The sequence below is a fragment of the Oryctolagus cuniculus genome, chromosome 18 (genome assembly GCF_051225735.1).
Source record: "Oryctolagus cuniculus isolate XC-2025 breed Fujian yellow rabbit chromosome 18, ASM5122573v1, whole genome shotgun sequence".
NCBI lineage: Eukaryota > Metazoa > Chordata > Mammalia > Lagomorpha > Leporidae > Oryctolagus > Oryctolagus cuniculus.
Window position 1 is genome coordinate 15248325 of NC_142884.1, and position 17415 is coordinate 15265739.

Below are 17415 nucleotides of genomic sequence, written 5' to 3' on the forward strand. Positions count from 1 at the left end.
GTGCCCCGGGGCTCTGTGGGAAGTGGACTTGGCCTGAGAGCGAGGAGTTCGGGAGGGTCTGAGGCAGGGGCGATGGCCAAATTCCTGTTGTAACCGTGGCTCTGGCTGCTGTGAGGACAGCGAGGTGGTCGCCTCTGCAGTGTCCAGGCAGAACACAAGGTGGCGTGGGGGGAGAGCAGCAGGAGGCGCTGGTGGGGAGGGTGTTGGGAGTCACTCCTGTGTGGTTTAGACCTGAGCGTCTGGGGGAAGGGTTGTTGGCTGGGATGGGGGCCGGGGTGGGGGAATGGGGACAGGAGCAGGTCGTGGAGGTGGGAACTCTGTTCTGACCGTACTGAGGGGGTGCCCGCCGGGGCTCCAGGTGAACAGGTGGAGCCAGCAGGTTGGGGTGCCGCTGGAGTCAAAGCCAAGGCCTGGAGAGCCGAGCACAGGGACCGGGGCCCCGACCGGGCATTGGGGGTGTGATCAGGGAGGCAGCCAGGTGGTCGTCAGGAGAAAATGAGGTCAGACCTCACCCACTGATGACGTTTTATTGTGGGCAAATATGCACAACATAAAATTGACCATTTTAACCATTGAAATTTAGAAGAATTATTTGAAAGGCAGAGAAACAGAGACCTTCCCATGTGCTAGTTCATTCCCCAAATGCCCGCAACAGCCAGGGCTGAAGTCAGGAGCCAGGAACTCAGTCCAGGTCTCCCGTGTGGGTGGCTGGAACCCAAGCACTGGAGCCATCACCTGTGCCTCACAGGGTGCGCGTTAGCAGGAGGCTGGACGGGGAGCGGAGGGGCCAGGACTCGGGTGAGGGCGTCCCCAGCAGCAGCTTAACCGCTCCGGTTCGGCTGTTTTGAGGGCATGGTTCCCTGCCATTCTGGGCACTTGTCACGTCCGTCCACCTCCAGGAAGTTCATCTTCCCAACCGGTCACCCGTTTATTTAAGGTGTCCAGATGCTGTGCATGGGGTGTGAAGGGCTGGGCTTCAGGATGGGGACAAGAGCAGAGAGCTGTGCAGACGCCCTTCCCGGTGAGGGCCCAGGCTGGACCTTCCCCGGGACTGACCGGTTGAGGCTGTCATTTCAGAGTCTGCGCCTTCCCGTCAGTGCCACCAGGGGGCGCTCACACATGCCTGTGCTCCTTGCAGTGTGTCAGCCCTTACGGTTTCCCTACTAATTTCTTGGGTTCCATGGCATGGTAATTTTAACAGCGGCTTGGATCAACTGGAAGAGCCCCAGTGACTAAATTTAAGAGCATGCGGTAATTTCTTTATGTGTAACAGAAGCTACAGTGACATAAAACACCACAGACAGACACAGTTTAAAAGTTCACGGAGGGAGGGTGTTTGGCGCGGCAGTGATCAAGGTGCCCCTGTGGCCGCTCGCATCCAAGTAAGACCACCTGTGCTCAGGGCCTGGCTCTGCCTCCCATCCGGCTTCCTGCTGATGTGCGTCCTGGGAGGCAGCAGGTGATGGCTCGAGCGCTGGGGCCCCTTGGCCTGAGAGCGAGGTGGACGGCTCTCATGGGAGAATGGATGGAATTCCTGGCCCCTGGCTCTGGGCTGGCTCCGCCTGAGCTGTTGCAGGCCTTTTGGAGAGAGAACCAGCAGATGGAAGATCTTTCTCTGTCTGTCTCCTACTCTCTTTCAAATAAAAATGAAAATGAAATTTTTTAAATGCTGCCTTTAAAGAAAATATATTTTTTAAACAGTTCATGGAAAATGGAGCTAGAAGATAAGTTTATTTTGGTGCAAAATTTTTGAAATTATGTTTTTTTCATAATATGCACCTTTTTTGAAAATTTTTTTTTTTTTTTTTTTTTTTGACAGGCAGAGTGGACAGTGAGAGAGAGAGACAGAGAGAAAGGTCTTCCTTTGCCGTTGGTTCACCCTCCAATGGCCGCCGCGGCCGGCGCGCTGCGGCCGGCGCACCGCGCTGATCCGATGGCAGGAGCCAGGAGCCAGGTGCTTTTCCTGGTCTCCCATGGGGTGCAGGGCCCAAGCACCTGGGCCATCCTCCACTGCACTCCCTGGCCACAGCAGAGGGCTGGCCTGGAAGAGGGGCAACCAGGACAGAATCCGGTGCCCCGACCGGGACTAGAACCTGGTGTGCCGGCGCCGCTAGGCGGAGGATTAGCCTAGTGAGCCGCAGCGCCGGCCTGAATTTTTTGAAGATTGTTGTCTACCTGACTTTGGAAGGTTCACCTACGCCAGGTGAGTTCTGCCATTGCTGCTCTTTTTTTTTTCTTTTAATAATTTTTTTAAAAAAAATGATTTACTTATTTATTTGAAAGGCAAAGTTACAGAGAGAGGGAGAGACAGAGAGAGAGGTCTTCCATCCACTGGTTCACTCCCCAGATGGCTACAATGGCTGGAGCTGAGCCAATCTGAAGCCAGGAGCCAGGAGCTTCTTCTGGGTCTCCCACATCAGTGCAGGAGCCCAAGGACTTGAGCTATTTATTCTTCACTGTTTTCTCAGGCCATAGTAGGGAACTGGATCAGAAGTGGAGCAGCCGGGTCTTGAACTGGTGTCCATATAGGATGCCAGCACTGCAGGTGGAGGCTTAGCCTACTGCACCACAGTGCCAGCCCGTCTTTCAAGAATTTTTAAAACTTTATTTGAAAGGCAGAGTTACAGAGAGAGAACCCACGGTCTGCCCCTGGTGTATCCGTCCCGCGGCGCCTTGTGTGTACACCACGTTCCATGAGAGCGGGAGCAGAGCCACAGGGCCCACGAGAGCTTCTGTTTTGCAAGGTTGAGTCCACAGCGTCTGTGTTGTGAGAAGTGGATGCTGGCCACAAGCAGGTCTATCTGAGGATGCTTCTGGTCTTTCCCCCAGCGACAGTGGCTGGCTGTCCAGTCACCTGGCGCCGGCTGCCCCCTCATTTCCCTGTTTTGTTTGGTGGAAGCTGGCATAAACCGACACTCATGGCTGCACAGATTTGAATGCTGGGCTGAGGCGGGGGCTCGGAGCCTGTGAACCTGCAGTGGCTGGAGCGGAGGCCTCCTAACGCTGCCTCTTCACCCCGCACGTGCTTTGCAGCATAGCAAGTCCTGGGAGAGAAGCAGGGGCCAGGAACTCAATCCAGGTCTCCCGTGTGGGTGGCAGGGAGGCGGGGTCTTGTGCCGCCACCTGCTGCCTTCCACGGTGCACATTAGCAGGAAGCAGGGACCTGCGGGGAGCTGGGACTTGAACCCAGGCGCTCTGACACGGAACCGTGGGCATCTTAACGCCCCGGCCAAACACTGCCGCTTTTTGCCCTTTGATGGAGTGTAACGATGCAGAACTTGTGCCCTAGAGCTGTGTGGTCGTGGACAAGTTACCCAACTTCTCTGTTTCAGTTTCTTCTGCACTAACATGGGAACTATAATAGCAGCCACCCCATGGGGATGACTGCAGGTTGAATGAGTTGATTCCCATGAATGGCTAAAACCCCTGCTTGGGGCCGTCACTCAGATACAGCAGGTTAAGCTGCCCCCCTGCAGTGCCGGCATCCAAACGGGCACCGGTTCAAGTTCCGGCTGCTCCACTTCTAGTCCAGCTCCCAGCTAATACGCCTGGGAAAGCAGCAGAAGATGGCCCAAGTGCTTGGGCCCCTGCACCTGCATCAGAGACCCAGATGGAAGTGCAGGCTCCTGGCTTTGGCCTGGCCCAGCCCTGGCTGTTGTGGCCATTTGGGGAGTGAACTAGTGGATGGAATGTGTCTCTCTCTCTCTCTCTCTGTCTCCCTGTAACTTTGTCTTTCAAATAAATAAAATGAATCTTTTTTTTTTTTAAAGTGTGCTTGGCACATCATGTTATTTAATTTTATCTCTCAGAGGCCAGCGTCATGGTACAGCATGCTAAGCCTGTGCGCCGACATCCCATACGGGCGCCAGTTTGAGTCTCAGCCACTCTACTTCTGATCCAGCCCCCTGCTCGTGCGCCTGGGCAAGCAGCAGAAGACGGCCCCCCAAGTCCTTGGTGTCCTGCCACCCATGTGGGAGACCCAGATGGAGGTCCTGGCTCCTGGCTTCCTCCTGACCCCATCCCAGCTGTTGCAGCCATTTTGGGGGGTGAACCAGTAGACGGAAGATTCTCTGTGCCCTTCAAATAAATAAGTAATCTTCAATTTTGTCTCTGCAGTCCCTGACTGCCAGCGCCAGCGTTAGCATCCCTGTTGTAGAACCCGAGAGCAGCTTTCTCAGGGCTGTAGGAGGCGCTGCTGGTAACTCTTCACCACAGTTGTAAACTTGATGCAAAGTAGCAAGAGTGTCCCCATTCTTATACACTGTGTGCGCCTCACCCGGACCCGGCCATTGCTTAACCCTCTGCTGCCCTGTCTGTCCCCTCGGCGTCTCTCCACTGAGAGGCGGACAGGGGCAGTGGGTCGGGGGACACCACGCCCTTCTACGTGGCAATGCCAATGAGAACACAGTGCAGCTCTGAGAATCGAGGAATGTAGCAGGGGTACGACACTCATCCAGTGCATAGTTCACCTCCCCCCACACTCAGTCCAATTCAGAACCACCTGGCACGCGTGGTTGTCATTTCCACTAATCACGTGTAGGCGTCACGCTTTAATTTTAACAGGAAATGTTAAGAAACAGCACAAAGGTGCCCCAAAGTGCTCTAGAAAACACCAATTCTGGTGCCTGCGGGGCCGTGGCGCCATCTTGTGGCAGTTGTGGGAAGAGTCGGCTGTGACATGATTTTCTTTTTGAACTGAACATTGTGTAGCCTAAGTATTATTTCGTTTTTTCCTAGTAACACAAGAGACTGTTTCCAGTTGTTCAGTCTCCCAAACTTAGTATAAAACAGGACTCTGCTGTATGTCCAGTCTGGGCCCACAGCTGAGTCCATGGGTAAAAGCGTGATGAGCATGGCCTGCGCCGGCTTTGGGAACAGATCCGGAGCCGCACTTCTGGCTGTGAGAGCTCCGGCAAGAGATGTCACTCACACACACATAGACAGACACACACACACTCATACAGACACACACAGAGACACACACAGACACACACACACCATTGAGAAGCAGAGAGACAAACAGAGCTCCCCTGTGCTGGTTCACTCCCTAAATGCCTGTAGTGGCTGAGACTGGGCCAGGGCCAGGAACTCAATCCAGGTGTCCCGCGCGAGTGACAGGAAGTTCAGTGCGGGCGCCATCGCTGCTGCCGCCCAGTGCGCGCTGCAGCAGGCAGCTGCAATCAGGAGCTGCAGTGGGGGGCGGCTCTTACCTGCCAGGCCGGGGGCTGCCCCCCAGGTCCTGGCTCGGCCAGGTGTTAATTCCACCTTCTAGAGTTAACCACAGGTAGGGAAGCACCCAGGGCCTGGGGTGGCTGGGGAAGCTCTCTACGGGGAGGAGCTCTGTGCAGACAAGAAGGGGCTGCTCGGGCGAAAGTCGGGGCCTGGGCAGAGGGAGCCACGGTGCAAAGGCCCTGGGGTGACAGCAGACTGGTCTTGTTGCAGAGACAGGGGTGAGTGTGTCTGGAACAGGGGCAGCTGGGGATGAAATCAGGGCAGGCAGAGGCAGCTCACCCAGGGCCCAGCGGGCCACGCAAAGGCCGCTGGCTCCCATTGCGTACCCGCCGGGAAGCTGTCTATGGCTTCCGGAGAGCAGAGCGAGTGGCACGGCACGGCGTCTGCCCATGGCACCGTAGCCACTGCCGTGCCTCGGGACTTGCCGCTGCAGGCCGGGGCTGCCTCCCCTTTGCGAGTGAGACACAGCTTGTATAAAGAGGAAACCAGAAGCAACATTTACGGATTCCCCAGCCTGCTCGGTGCCTGTGCCAACACGTCACACTGCTCCAAAGGATGTTCCCAGCCCCGGAGCGGCTGCGGAGCCCAGAGAACCAAGAGACAGCATTTCAGCATCTCTCGAGAGCATGGGAAATTCTTTTAAATAAAAAAAATTCTATTTCTTTAGTTTCACTTTATTTGAAAGAGAGCGGGAGAGAGAGTGGGTCTTCAGTTCCTTGGTTCACTCCCCAGATATCCGTAACAGTCCAGGGTAGGCCAGGCTAAAGCCAGGGACTGAGTTCATCTGGCCGTCCCATGTGGGTGGCAGGGACGCACGTACTTGAGCCGTCGCTGGTGCCTTAGCTGGGAGCTGGACCAGAGGTGGACGAGCCGGGACTCAAGACAGGCACTGCAGTATGGGCTGCAGGTGCCCTAACCATCGCACCCAACGTCCACCAATCCGTTTTTTAATGGTTTTAGAGCTCTGGGACCAATGCTGTGGGCTTTCTTCTCCCCTGAAGCATGTGCTGGGGGCGGGGTGGGGGATGAGCGCCTGCCTGTATGGAAGGGAGGGGTCCTCGCCCCATGGCCACCTCTCCCACCCCAGGGCCAGACCCCCAGACCTCACAGCCATGAGTGGGCTGCTAAGAGGGCTTTGGGGCTCGTCTGACCTCTGAGAAGGGCTGAACCAGGCTCTGGGCCATGTTTCCTGCCCCTGGGCACAGAGGGGGCTTGGGGAGAGGTCCTCCCTGCCCCTTAGCCAAGGGCCCTTCATCGAGAAGTCTTTTCAGACCTCAGATGAGACGTGCCCGGCACCCTTTCCCGGGATGCAGTGATGGGTGGGAGTTCAGGGAATGGAGGGGAGGGTGGGACTGGGGCTTCAGGGACTTATCCATCAGTCTTGATGTTGAACTTGAGAGACTTTGAGATAACCAAACACCGGGCACGGGGGTGGGATCCAGACTCTCCATCCCCCAGTGCGACGGGGTTAACAGCAGAGGCCTCAGTGCCTGCCTGCTGGGGTCAAACCCTGTTTCTTTCATTTTTTAGGATTTATTTATGGGGCCGTGCTGTGGCGCAGCGGGTTAATGCCCTGGCCTGAAGCGCTGGCATCCTATATGGACGCCGGTTTGAGACTGGCCGCTCTACTTCCAATCCAGCTCCCTGCTATGGCCTGGGATAGCAGCAGAAGATGGCCCAAGTGCCTGGGCCCCTGCTCCCACGTGGGAGACCCAGAAGCAGCTCCTGGCTCCTGGCTTCAGATTGGCACAGCTCTGGCCGTTGCAGCCATCTGGGGGGTGAACCATCAGATGGAAGACCTCTCTCTCTCTCTCTGCCTCTCCTCTCTCTGTGTAACTCTGCCTTTCAAATAAATAAATAAATCTTTAAAAAAAAAAGGAGGAGGAGGAGATTTATTTATTTATTTGAAAGGCAGAGTTACACAGAGAGAGAGGAGAGGCAGAGAGGTCTTCCATCTACTGCTTCACTCTCCAAATGGCCACAACAACCAGGACTGGGCCAGGCTGAAGCCAGGAGATTCCTCCGGGTCTCCTACACGGGTGCAGGGACCCAAGCACTCGGGCCATCCTCTGCTGCTTTCCCTGGCATGTCAGCAAGGAGCTGGATCGGAAGTGGAGCAGCCAGGGCTCGAACCAGTCAGTGCCTATATGGGATGCTGGTGTCGCAGGTGGCGGCTTCGCCCACTGTGCTACAGCACCGCACAGAGCCCGCCATCCCATTTCTACCCGTAACCTGCCCTAGGAGCTGGGCAAGCCTCCCAGCGTCCTGCTGTCCTTGGCCTCCGGAATAACTGTGCACAGCACCGGGGCCTGTAGCACTAGCTACATCAATGCTATTGACACTGCTTTGCAATGCAGAAATGCAGGCTCCAGAGAAGTTATTCTGCCAAGCTTACGGAAGAAATGTGATTAGAACTTGGGCCCGCCCGGCTCCCAAGGCCCCTGGAGCCCTGTTTTTTTTTTGTTCAGATCGCAGGGCATAGCTTCTCGGTGGGTCAGAAAATCAGTTCAGCCGTCTCAGCACTGAGGGCGGGGGGGGGGGGAGCGTTAACTATGAGAGCGTCACACAGGTGAACACCACTGGCTGACACTGCTCGTCCACGGGGGCTGATACACGAGTCTGCATCTGCACACACCGGGGCTTAAGCAGTTTGACAGGCGTGGCCTTCGGCTGCCAGGCTGCAAGGGAGAGAACTCAGGTGCGCCCTCCACCAGTGCCCGGGGAGACCGAGGCTCGGGCAGGAGGGCCTGGGAGCCAGGCGCCCCGCAGCTGTCTGCGGCACTAGCCAATGCATGGGCCAGAGCCGTGCGGGGCCGCCGTGCGGCCGGGCTGCCCCCTGGAAATCGGGTATCCCGCGTTGCTTGCTGTGTCTTAGGTAGCAAGGCAGACGCTAGCCCACGTGTGCGACGGGGGCCGAAGACAAAACCAGGGAGGACGGGGCGCGGGATGAGGGGAAGCACTGGCCCGGGGCGCACACGCGGAAGGTCCGGCCACGGCGCCCGGCCCGGAACCTCGCCGGGGACCCCAGCCCTCCCCCGGCGCCAGCTTGGGGCGGTCCTCCCGGCCCTGCGCCGGCGGACCCTCTGGTCGCGGGAGGGATTTCTCGGTTCCACGGCCAGCGACACCCCAGCAGCGGGAGGCGGGGAGGACGGGGCGCCCACGCCCACGGAGCCGCTGAGGCGACGCTCGTCACGCCGGCTGCCCCTGTCGCCCACGTCCGAGGGTCTCTCTCACGGGAAGACGCCGTGGCTGCCTCCACTCCGCAGGTGGGACACAGGCCCACGAGGCGGTCGCGCCCTCTGCCCACAGCCACGCCGACTCTGGGGCCGTGAGGCTTCGGAGCCCGAGCACAACCGCGACTCACACGCAGAAATTCTCGCGGCCGGGCCCTTTAAGAGTCTGGGCGCCGCGAGCCAGGGCGAGCGGAAGATCAAGGCGTATGTAAATCAGGAGCAGGGGCTGCCGGGAAGTAATAGCCGCGGCCGGCCTCGAGGGAAAGCTGGCCGCGGAGCCCTGCCGCGCCTGCGCATTCCGGTCTCCCCTTTCCGCCCGGCGCCGGAGCCAGGGCCCAAATCTTAGCCACACCGCCCCCAGCCGCAGTGTGTACGCAGGCGCCCCGCTGTGAGCCCGCCTCCTTCCCGGGCCCGCGCTTGCGCTGTCGCGCGCTCCGGGCCCGTCGCTCGCTCTTCGTACGTCAGTTCCTGTTTGTGGCGGCATTTCCGGTCGGAGGGTGGGAGGGGGCGGTGAGCGGGGGCCGGGGGGAGGGGGCGGGGGGGCCGCGCCGCGCGAGCCGTTGGGCCTGGCTCAGAGAAGGCGTCGCTGCCGCAGCCTTTGCCATCGCTTGGGAACAGAAGTAGCGGGAGCAAGCGCAGCGTGGCGATGGGTGGGAGCCGCGGCCCGCCGGAGAGGCTGGGCGGCCACCGGTGACAGGTGAGTGCGCCAGCGCGAGTGCTGAGCGCCCCCCACATGCGATGGTCGCGTCCGGGCCCCCCGCGGGGCCGCGCTGGGCCGTACCACCCGTGCCCGCCGGGCGGGGGCCATGGTCCGCGAGCCCCCCCTTCCGGAACTGAGAGGGGCGGCTGCGCGGGGGCGGCGGGATGGACGGGCCCTGAGGGGCCGGGCGGGGGCGGCGGGCTGTACCACTGGAGCGGCCGCGGGGAGCAAGCCGAGTGTGCGAGGCCCGAGCCCCGGAGGGGCTTGGGGTCCAGACCCCCGCGTGTGCGGGCTGGGAGGCCGAACCCGAAGAGTACGGGGAAGACGGGGTGTGCGATGGCTCAGCCGTGAAGGGGGCGCCCCGCACCCAGAGTGTGCCGCGTGGGGGCCGTGGGAGCCGTTCCTCTAGTGTGTTCCGAGGCGTGGGGGCTTCTGGCGAGGGGGCTGTACCAAGTGTGGCCGCGTTGGGGCCCCTGGGTTGTACCATCCAGGCTCGGGGGGAGCCCTCCGTGGAAGCCGGGCTGTGATGTTTACGCTCCGAGGGGCGGGACGGGCTCCAGCGGGTGTCGAGGGGCGTACTTGGGAGGACCCTGGTGCCCGGAGAAGAGGAGGGGCTTCTGCTGTCTGGACTTGAAGTGTGGGACTTTACCCTGAGCCCACTCTTGATTGGTTTTGGGGAGAACTGGATGATCACGGGGGTGCCTTGAACAATGGGATCGCCAGTTCTCGACTCCCAGAACCCTTTTAAAGAAAGGTGGTATCACCTGATTCGAAGGAATGTGGGGCATCTTTGGACGAGGGATTGCGGCGGGGGGCGGGGGTGGGGGGTCGGAGGGAGTCCTAGGAGTCACCGAAGTTTTCTGCTTTAGGCTCCGTCTTAGGTAGAGGGTCTCGAACTCAGCTGTACCCCGACCTGCTCGTTAAGACTTGGGAGGAGGGGGTGTCCCCGGGGCACCGTGGCTGGGGACATCGTGATCCTTGGCCTTCCCACGGCCCCTGTTTCTCATTTCTTGGGGGCTCAGCAAGAGGCTTGGGCTGGAGTAGTTAGGACTTCCCGTGAGGCTGCTGTCCAGCCTGGGCCACTCTCCCCTGCCCAGAGAAGCAGCGAGAGTTTGTTCCCGGCCTGACTTTGATTGGCAGTGCTGTGAAGGGCCAGTCCTCTGGACCCCTGAGCGGGGGGCTGTGTGCGCTCCGGGTTACCAGCCCAGCCAGCCAGTGTTTGCGTTCTTGACCAGCTGAGCGATAACAGTTGGCCTCATATGGAGGCTGAGAGCTGTTTTCTCAGCTGTTTTTCTATGCATAGGTCAAGGGGACTTGGAAGGGGGTGTCCCTGGCCCAGCCCGGCCCAAGGCCGAAGTCTGCTCTGAAGGGCTTGGGGCAGCCGGCTCCCCCCACGCATGTAGTTTGTCGTAGTGGTTGCTGGGTAGGTGCTTGGAGCAGCCAACCCTGGAAGCAATGGCCAGTGCCCCTGTTCCCCGGGCCAGCTTATGACCTTGGCTTGCCCTGTAACCTTTGCCCCAGGTCTGGTGTACCTGGGAGACCGGCTGCTTTTCCTGATTGATCAGCCTGAGCTGGGCTGGTGATGCGGTTGGGGGGCAGCCGGGTGCTGAGCTCCCCGGCGTCCGAGGGTCATGGCTCCTGGACAGACGGGTCCCTGAGTCTGTGAGGACAGGGGAGCGCTCTCGGAGTTGGGGGTTTGCTCCTCGGGTGTCGCCCCCCAGCTTGACAGCAGCGGCAAAGGCAGTCATGGAACTGGTGGCTGGCCGAGGGCGTCTCGTGGGGCGCACGGTGGGTGTCATCTCCCGCCTCCCTGGGCCCCAGGCAGGCAGGGCCTTCCCAGAGCGGCCTCCCTGCTGGGCCTTCTGCACACCTGAGCTCTTTACGTCTTGAAATAATACGCGTGGTTAGCCGTCCTGAGAGAGACCGAGGCAGGCTCTGACGGGAGGTCTCGGAGCTGCAAGCGGTGGAGCCGGGATGCAGGCCCTCAGCGCGCCTTGGCCTCCGGCTTCCTGGAGCAGGGGCTTGTCTGAGCTGTGTGCCCAGCCCTGGGCCCCCCAGGGCTTTGCAGGGTGCAGAATCAGAAACGGAGCCTCAGAGGAAGAATTGTCTTCTCAGATCCTGTGGGACCCTCGGGGGCCAGGTTGGAGGTTTGAGCCCCTGGTGCCACGCGCTGTGCCCACAGAACCCCAGGCAGGGGTGTCTGCCGCCTCTGACCCGGGTCCTGGGCGTCTGATCCTGGGGCTGACAGAGCGCTCCCTCCTGCACACGGCTGTGGGGAGCGGGCGGTCTCTCTGCCGTGCGACCTTGTGCCAGCCATCGTCTTCGCGCAGTGGGCGCAGTGAGGCAGGTGCTTCGCGCTGCTCTGAGGGTCAGACGAGTCAGTGGACGAGAAGCTCCAGCAAGGTGCCTGGCACTGTTGTGGGACCCAGGCACCCAGCGTCCTCCACACCCTTCCGTGTCCCGAGATCCAGCTCCCTCGCTGAGCCCAGCCAGCACGCAGGAATTTGATGTCTCTGAAGATCTGCACTGAAGCAGTTCAGAGCACAGGGTTCAAATCCAGCCCTGAGCAGGCTCCTCCACCCCTCTGAGCTCATCTCGTCATCCGTTCCCCTACAGCTCCCACCTGGAGGGGCTCCTGTGTGGGGGATGGGGGTCAATTGCGGAGGACATGTGTGGCTGCTGGCCTAACGGTGACCCTCGGCCTGATCGTGGCCTCTCCCTGTTCAGAGCGGTGGATGGGTGGACACGGCGAACCCCAGCCTACCCGGGATGTTGGGGTTCTTATTTCCACGTGGACTCCGAAGTCTCTGGCTGCCTTGTTGGAGAGCGCCCCAGGAGGCCAGGGCTGAATTAGCATCTGCGTTTTCCAGCTGCGGCAGCAGGTGGGGGCGCTCTGCCGGGTAGAGATCCTATCAGACGTAGAGATCCTATCAGACGGGGCCTGGGTGGGGCGGGGAGCGTGCTCCCTGGAGCCAGCTGGCCTGGTGGGCTGCTGAGGTGTGGCTTTGCCAGAGGCCACTGTGGAGCTGAGGCAAGTGAGGTTTCATTCAGCCACCAGCATTGATTGAGCGCCTGCTGTGTGCACTTGTCAAAGTCCCTATCTCCTTAGAGCTGAGGAGGACAAATCCGTAATAGGTTGACGAGCAGGGAGCAGGTTATCGGGAGGTGCTGGCCGTGAGTTCAGATCGGGTGCTAGAAATTGCCTGGGACTTTGTCAGACGCGTCAGATGGGCACACCAGGGTGGTCGCTCGGGATGGGAGAGGGCCCAGGGTGCCCAGGTCCCAAGGGACGACGGAGCTTGGTGAGGGCTGGGCTGTGTGGTGGGAGAGAGGGGCAGGCAGGGCCTGAGTCACCCCAGGCCGGGTGAGGTGCCAGGAGAGGGTCTCAGGCTTCTGGGGGTGGGGCGGGCAGGGAGTTGCCCGTGTCTCCCACGCGCCCTGGGATGTGGCTGCCTGCCTCTTCTGTGATCCCTTTGCCTGTTCCAGGACCTGTGGCTGCTCCCCCCAGGGAGACAGGCACGAGGCTCTCCAGGCTGCCTTTCCTGCCTGGTTCTCCTTCCCCAAGCCAGCCTGCTGGGCTGGCGTCAGGTGGCAGTCACACCTGGGGAACACAGACCTTGCTGACCCTGCCTTCTGCCAAGTTGCCGTCTCCTGGGCTTGCCTTCTAATGAAGACAGGCGGGTCGGGGGTCAGGGAAGGAAGTGAGGGGCAGTTACTCTCTTCTAGCTAATCAAGGAGGGCCTCCCTGAGGTGGTGACCATGGGCAGGGCCTGGAGTGCAGTGAGGGAGCTGTGGGGTGACCTGGGCGAGGAGCCTGCAGACCCTGGAAGCACTGGCTCTGAGTGCGGCTCGACAGCCCTGAGAGCTGGGACCGGGGGGGACAGGCCCTGCATCCAGGCAGTCAGCCGCAGCGTTCCCCAGCACGTGGAGCTGCTTGGCAGCCCCAGGTGGGGATGACCCTGGTCCCACGCACGCACTCGCCCGGAGGGTTTAGTGCAGTGAGCGGGAGCCTGGTGTTTGTCTTTGTGGAAGCAGAGTGCCCTCGGAGGAACCCCCAGGACGGTGAGGGGAGGGCGTGTGTCCTGCAGCCGGGCTCAGCCACGAGAGCACCGGGGCCACCCCTCCCCGGGCCTCCTGCAGCCTCCCAGCACTCTGGGCGGAAGGCCCTCCACCGGCGGCCTCTGGGCTGACGCGGGTGGTTCCGTGGCAGGCTCTTCTGGACAGGCAGCCAAGCAGAGAGGCCCAGCTGGGGGAGCCGGCGGGAGCGGGACCAGGAGGGAGGGAGCGGGCGTGGGAGGGGCGCGGGCTGGGATCTCGGCCTGGCCCCCTGGGGCAGGACCCACTGCCAACTCGGCACCCACGGCAGGGCCGGGGTGCCCGGGGCGCGCCGAGCGGGGGCCAGCACGCCGGGCGGGCCGAGGGGAGCCCACACGGGAGAGTCGCTGCAGGAAGCTGTTGGAGCCCCGCCGTCCTGCCCGGGAAGCGTGGCCGGCCGCAGACGTTTCTGAGGGTGAGGCCAGAAACCCGGGCTATGCTCCGTTTGCCCCCTCACAGGCCCGCTCCCAGCACACTGGCATGGCTGCGCTGCCTCGCTCCCCGCCCCGCCCAGTTTCAGGCTCTACGTGGTCTGGTGGGCTGCTGGTCTCTCCCGCCCCGCCTGGACTGCTCAGTGACCCGGGCAGGGGGCTGTCTGCCCTGGCACTGCTGCCTGGGGCCTTGCTTCACCGCTCTGGGGTGCGCATGCTCAGCTGAGACTGGAGGGGTTGCAGGAGCCAGCATGGCCTCCTGGGAAGGACGTTGCTTGGTGAGGTGACCCTGAGGGCCGAGGGGTGCGGCGCTGGGGCTGACCAGCCGAGGGGCCTTCCCAGGGGCTCCAGAGGGGAAGAGGAACCGGCCCCACACGTTAGCCTGCGGGGTGGGGGGTCTCGCCCCCGTTTTACAGCTGCGAGACAGGCGCAGAAGGCTGCCTCGAAGTGGTTGCTGGTGCCGGGCACTGCTCCAGAGCTTAGCATCTGTTCTCTGCTCCCCATTTTACAGGTGGGAGAACCGAGGCGTAGGGGCCTTATTGGGTTTGCCCAGAGTTGAGAGGTTTCCAAGTGACAGACGGGAAACTTACACCCCGCTCTGTGTGGCTGGAGTCTGCCTTTCAGGGTGGGCCCTTCTGCCTGAGCCCCCAGCCCCTGGGACTGGGGCATTGCTCTCCTCTCTCAAGTAGAGCTGGCACAGGGTCGGCCTCAGTCAGCCCAGGAAGGGCTCCGTGGGGTTGGCTGTGTGCCCCTCCCCCACCAGTGCTCCTGGAGCCCTGGCCTTGGCCCTTTCTGTCTCCAGTGAGCAGGGGGAGTTTCCCCTGCCTTGGGGTCAGATTCCTGAAGGCCTCTGGGCCCCGGGAGCCAGCCTTGGCGCTCTTGGGCTGTTCGTATGTTCTGTCCTGGCTCCAGACAGTAGCCCTGAGTTCTCACAGCCCGTGTGCCCTGTGCCGTTCTGGGCACCGGGTGGCCGCCCTGTGAGTGCTGGCTGTGGCTGAGGAACAGTGCAGCCATGGAGCTGGCCTGGGGGCCTTGGTGACAGCCCTGTGGCGGGAGAGCCCAGGGTGTCGCTGTGACCCAGAGCGGGCCCTGTGGCTGGAGCTGGGGGGGGGGGGCGGGGACAGAGCAGAGTGGCAGAGCCCCCCACTGGCTGGGGCTTTGGTCCCCCTAGGAGGGCCCATGTGGGACAGCACTGGCCCGGGGGGTGGGGTGGGGTGGGGTGGGAGCAGACCCTGCCTGCTGTGCTCACACAGGAGCAGAAGCCTTGCACTGCCTGGCAGTTGATGTGTTCAGAAAGTTCACCGAGGCAGGGCGCCAGCCATCAGGGCGATTCCTCCGTGACCGGGGTGGGGTCTTGTTGACCTGGGCTGCCCCGCAGCCTCACTGACGGAGCCGCACAGCGGCCTTGGTGTTGGAGTTCACTTTTGCCCGATTGCCACCCCAAGCGCTGCCTTCACTCCCACCCCCACCCTGGGGCACGTCTTCCTGGGTCCCACAACAACCCTGGCTTGTGCAGAGAATTATTTTGGAGATGACAAGCCACGCTCAGTGGGACGGTGTTAGTGTGGAACAGGCAAGGCAGCTGAGGTCGACACAGGTCTCCGGTGCGGCCTGGAAGACAGGAGTCGGGATTTGAGCTGACGCGGGTTGGGAGAGATGGGTACGGCAGGGGCTTCTCCCAAGCCCTCTCAGGCCCACAGAGGTCACCCCCAGCCCGTCCCCTCCTGCCTTCAACTCCTGGCCCTGGGAGCACCGCACCTCCACGTGGAAGCTGCTGGCCATGTAATCCGCCTTGTTAACCACATTCAGGTGTTAGCGACCTCACTGCCACAGCTAAGGCTCTGTGAGCTCCCACTGAGCATCAGCCACGGTTAGGGCCCTGCCGTGAGCTCCTCGTGCGGCCAGCTGGTGGTGACACAGCAGCGCGTGTCGGGAGGTGCTGTTCAGATGGGGTGCTGCTCCCTGAGTGGGAGTGTGCTGGGGGCCACTCAAGCCTGCAGGGTGTCAGAGAGGGAGGGCTGGTCAGAGGGTAGAAGGCGGCCATGAGGGATGGCCGTGGCACGCTCCTGGGACTGGAGGCAGAGGCAGGCGCACGGTGCTCAGGGCCTGAGTGGTGTGAGTCCAGTCTCGTGGGCTGTGTCCCAGTGTCTGGCCCCTTCCATCCTCCGCCTCCTCGCCTGTCGAATGCGGGTCCTCGTGGACTCCAGCTGGGCACTTTTGGGGTGTCTGAGCCCTGTCTGGCCCCTGTCAGGCCCGCTCTGAGGACAGCCGTGTAGAGGAAGGCTGTGACCCAGCCTCTGCCTCACAGAGGGCCCCACCCCGCACGGCCCTCGCACCTGCCGCTGTCAAGCCAGCTGCTCCCCTTGTCGCCCAGGCAGGAGCCACAGCCCTCACCGTGGTCCCTGAGGCCCTGCCCAGTGAGACCCCAGCCTCCTGTGGCCACACCTCCTGCCTCTCCCCATGGTCCCACTCTGCCTGGAGCTCTCCCTGGGACTTCCTGGGGCTCAGAGAGATCCACCCTGCCCCATGGGCCTTGGCCCTCCACCTGCCGCTTCATCCTTCACGTGGGCCAGCTGTGGCCGTGGCCTTGGTGTGCTTAAATAGCTGCCTGTGCCCCCGCCCACAGCCTAAACACCCCAACAGGAGAGAGTTCCCTCTGGCACGCAGTGTGGCCGAGATGAGTCAGGGCCGTCCTGTTCATCTTTGCCCAGCAGAGCTCTGAGCATGGAGGTGGGGTTCTGTTAGCCCCCCCACATGGGGTGGGTTAGAGCCCTGGGCCCAGCTGCACGGTGCTGTGGACACAGACTCCGCCCCTGCCGAGCGGAGCCCAGGCCAGTGCCCAGGTGATTGACGGTAGAGGCCAGTGCTGTGAGGGGCGGGAGGCCGAACTCTATGGGACAGGGTGCACGGTCAGGAAGGACGCCCACGAGGAAGCAGGCGTTTGGCAAGTGTAGGTGCTGAGCGGTGTGCCGGGCGCTGGGAGAGAGCAGAGCCCCTGAGGGACCCAGAGAAGGGGGAATTGTGTGTGCTGGCTGAGAGCGGGCGGGACAGAGGCAAGTGGGGCCTGGGACCTGGGGCCTGCTGCCTGTGTATGGCGGAGACAGAGCTGGAGCCCAGGGCTAGGCAGAGCGGAACGCCTGGCGTGATCTCTGTGGGTGCCGAAAGGCCCCGGGCGGGTGGCCGTGGGGAGAAGGAAGTGTGTTCGTTGCGTGTTCTTGTCCCAGTTTCTTTGCAGCCTGCTCCGTCTCCGCGCTGCTGCAGTAGACAGATGGGGCCGGTGGGCGCGTGTGTGGTGTGGAAGAGAAAGTCTCAGCACATCTCACCAAGGAGGCGGAGAAGGTGAAAACTGCGTGTCCAGAAATATCCAGCGTAGGAAGTGCGGCTCCCACGTCCCCAGCCGCAGCGGACGTGGCCGTCACACCTGTCTGCCGCGCAGCCGGCCTGGGCGGCTCTGTCTGCCATGCGGAGCTTTGTGTGGATGAGCTCGCTCAGCCTTGGGGGCATCCGTCACCATCCCTAACCCCCGGAGGAGGCAACTGAGGTGAACGAAGACCCCAGAGTGGGGGCAGGAGCAGCAGAGCAGAATGTGGGGTGTGGTTCCGGAGTCCACCCATCCAGGTGTCTCCTGTTTTCCCCTGCCGCCACCTCCCCTGAAGTCCAAGGCACCGCGCCTCGGAAGGCGCACCGTGGAACCCGTGGCGGTGTTGGCGGGCTGTGGGAGCAG

The 17415-nt window shown here is 61.8% G+C and overlaps 1 protein-coding gene across 6 annotated transcripts in view; it reads left to right on the forward strand.

Annotated features, from left to right (window-relative positions):
- Positions 1–8770: 8770 nt before the first annotated feature.
- AKT2 (AKT serine/threonine kinase 2) overlaps positions 8771–17415 on the forward strand; it is a 36964-nt gene continuing 28319 nt past the window's right edge. The window contains exon 1 of one of the 6 annotated variants that reach the window (XM_070062214.2): positions 8771–8921. The gene's annotated coding sequence lies outside the window, so the exon portion shown is untranslated. The other 5 variants (XM_051836390.3, XM_089318749.1, XM_089318746.1 and 2 more) reach the window with 5 other exon arrangements.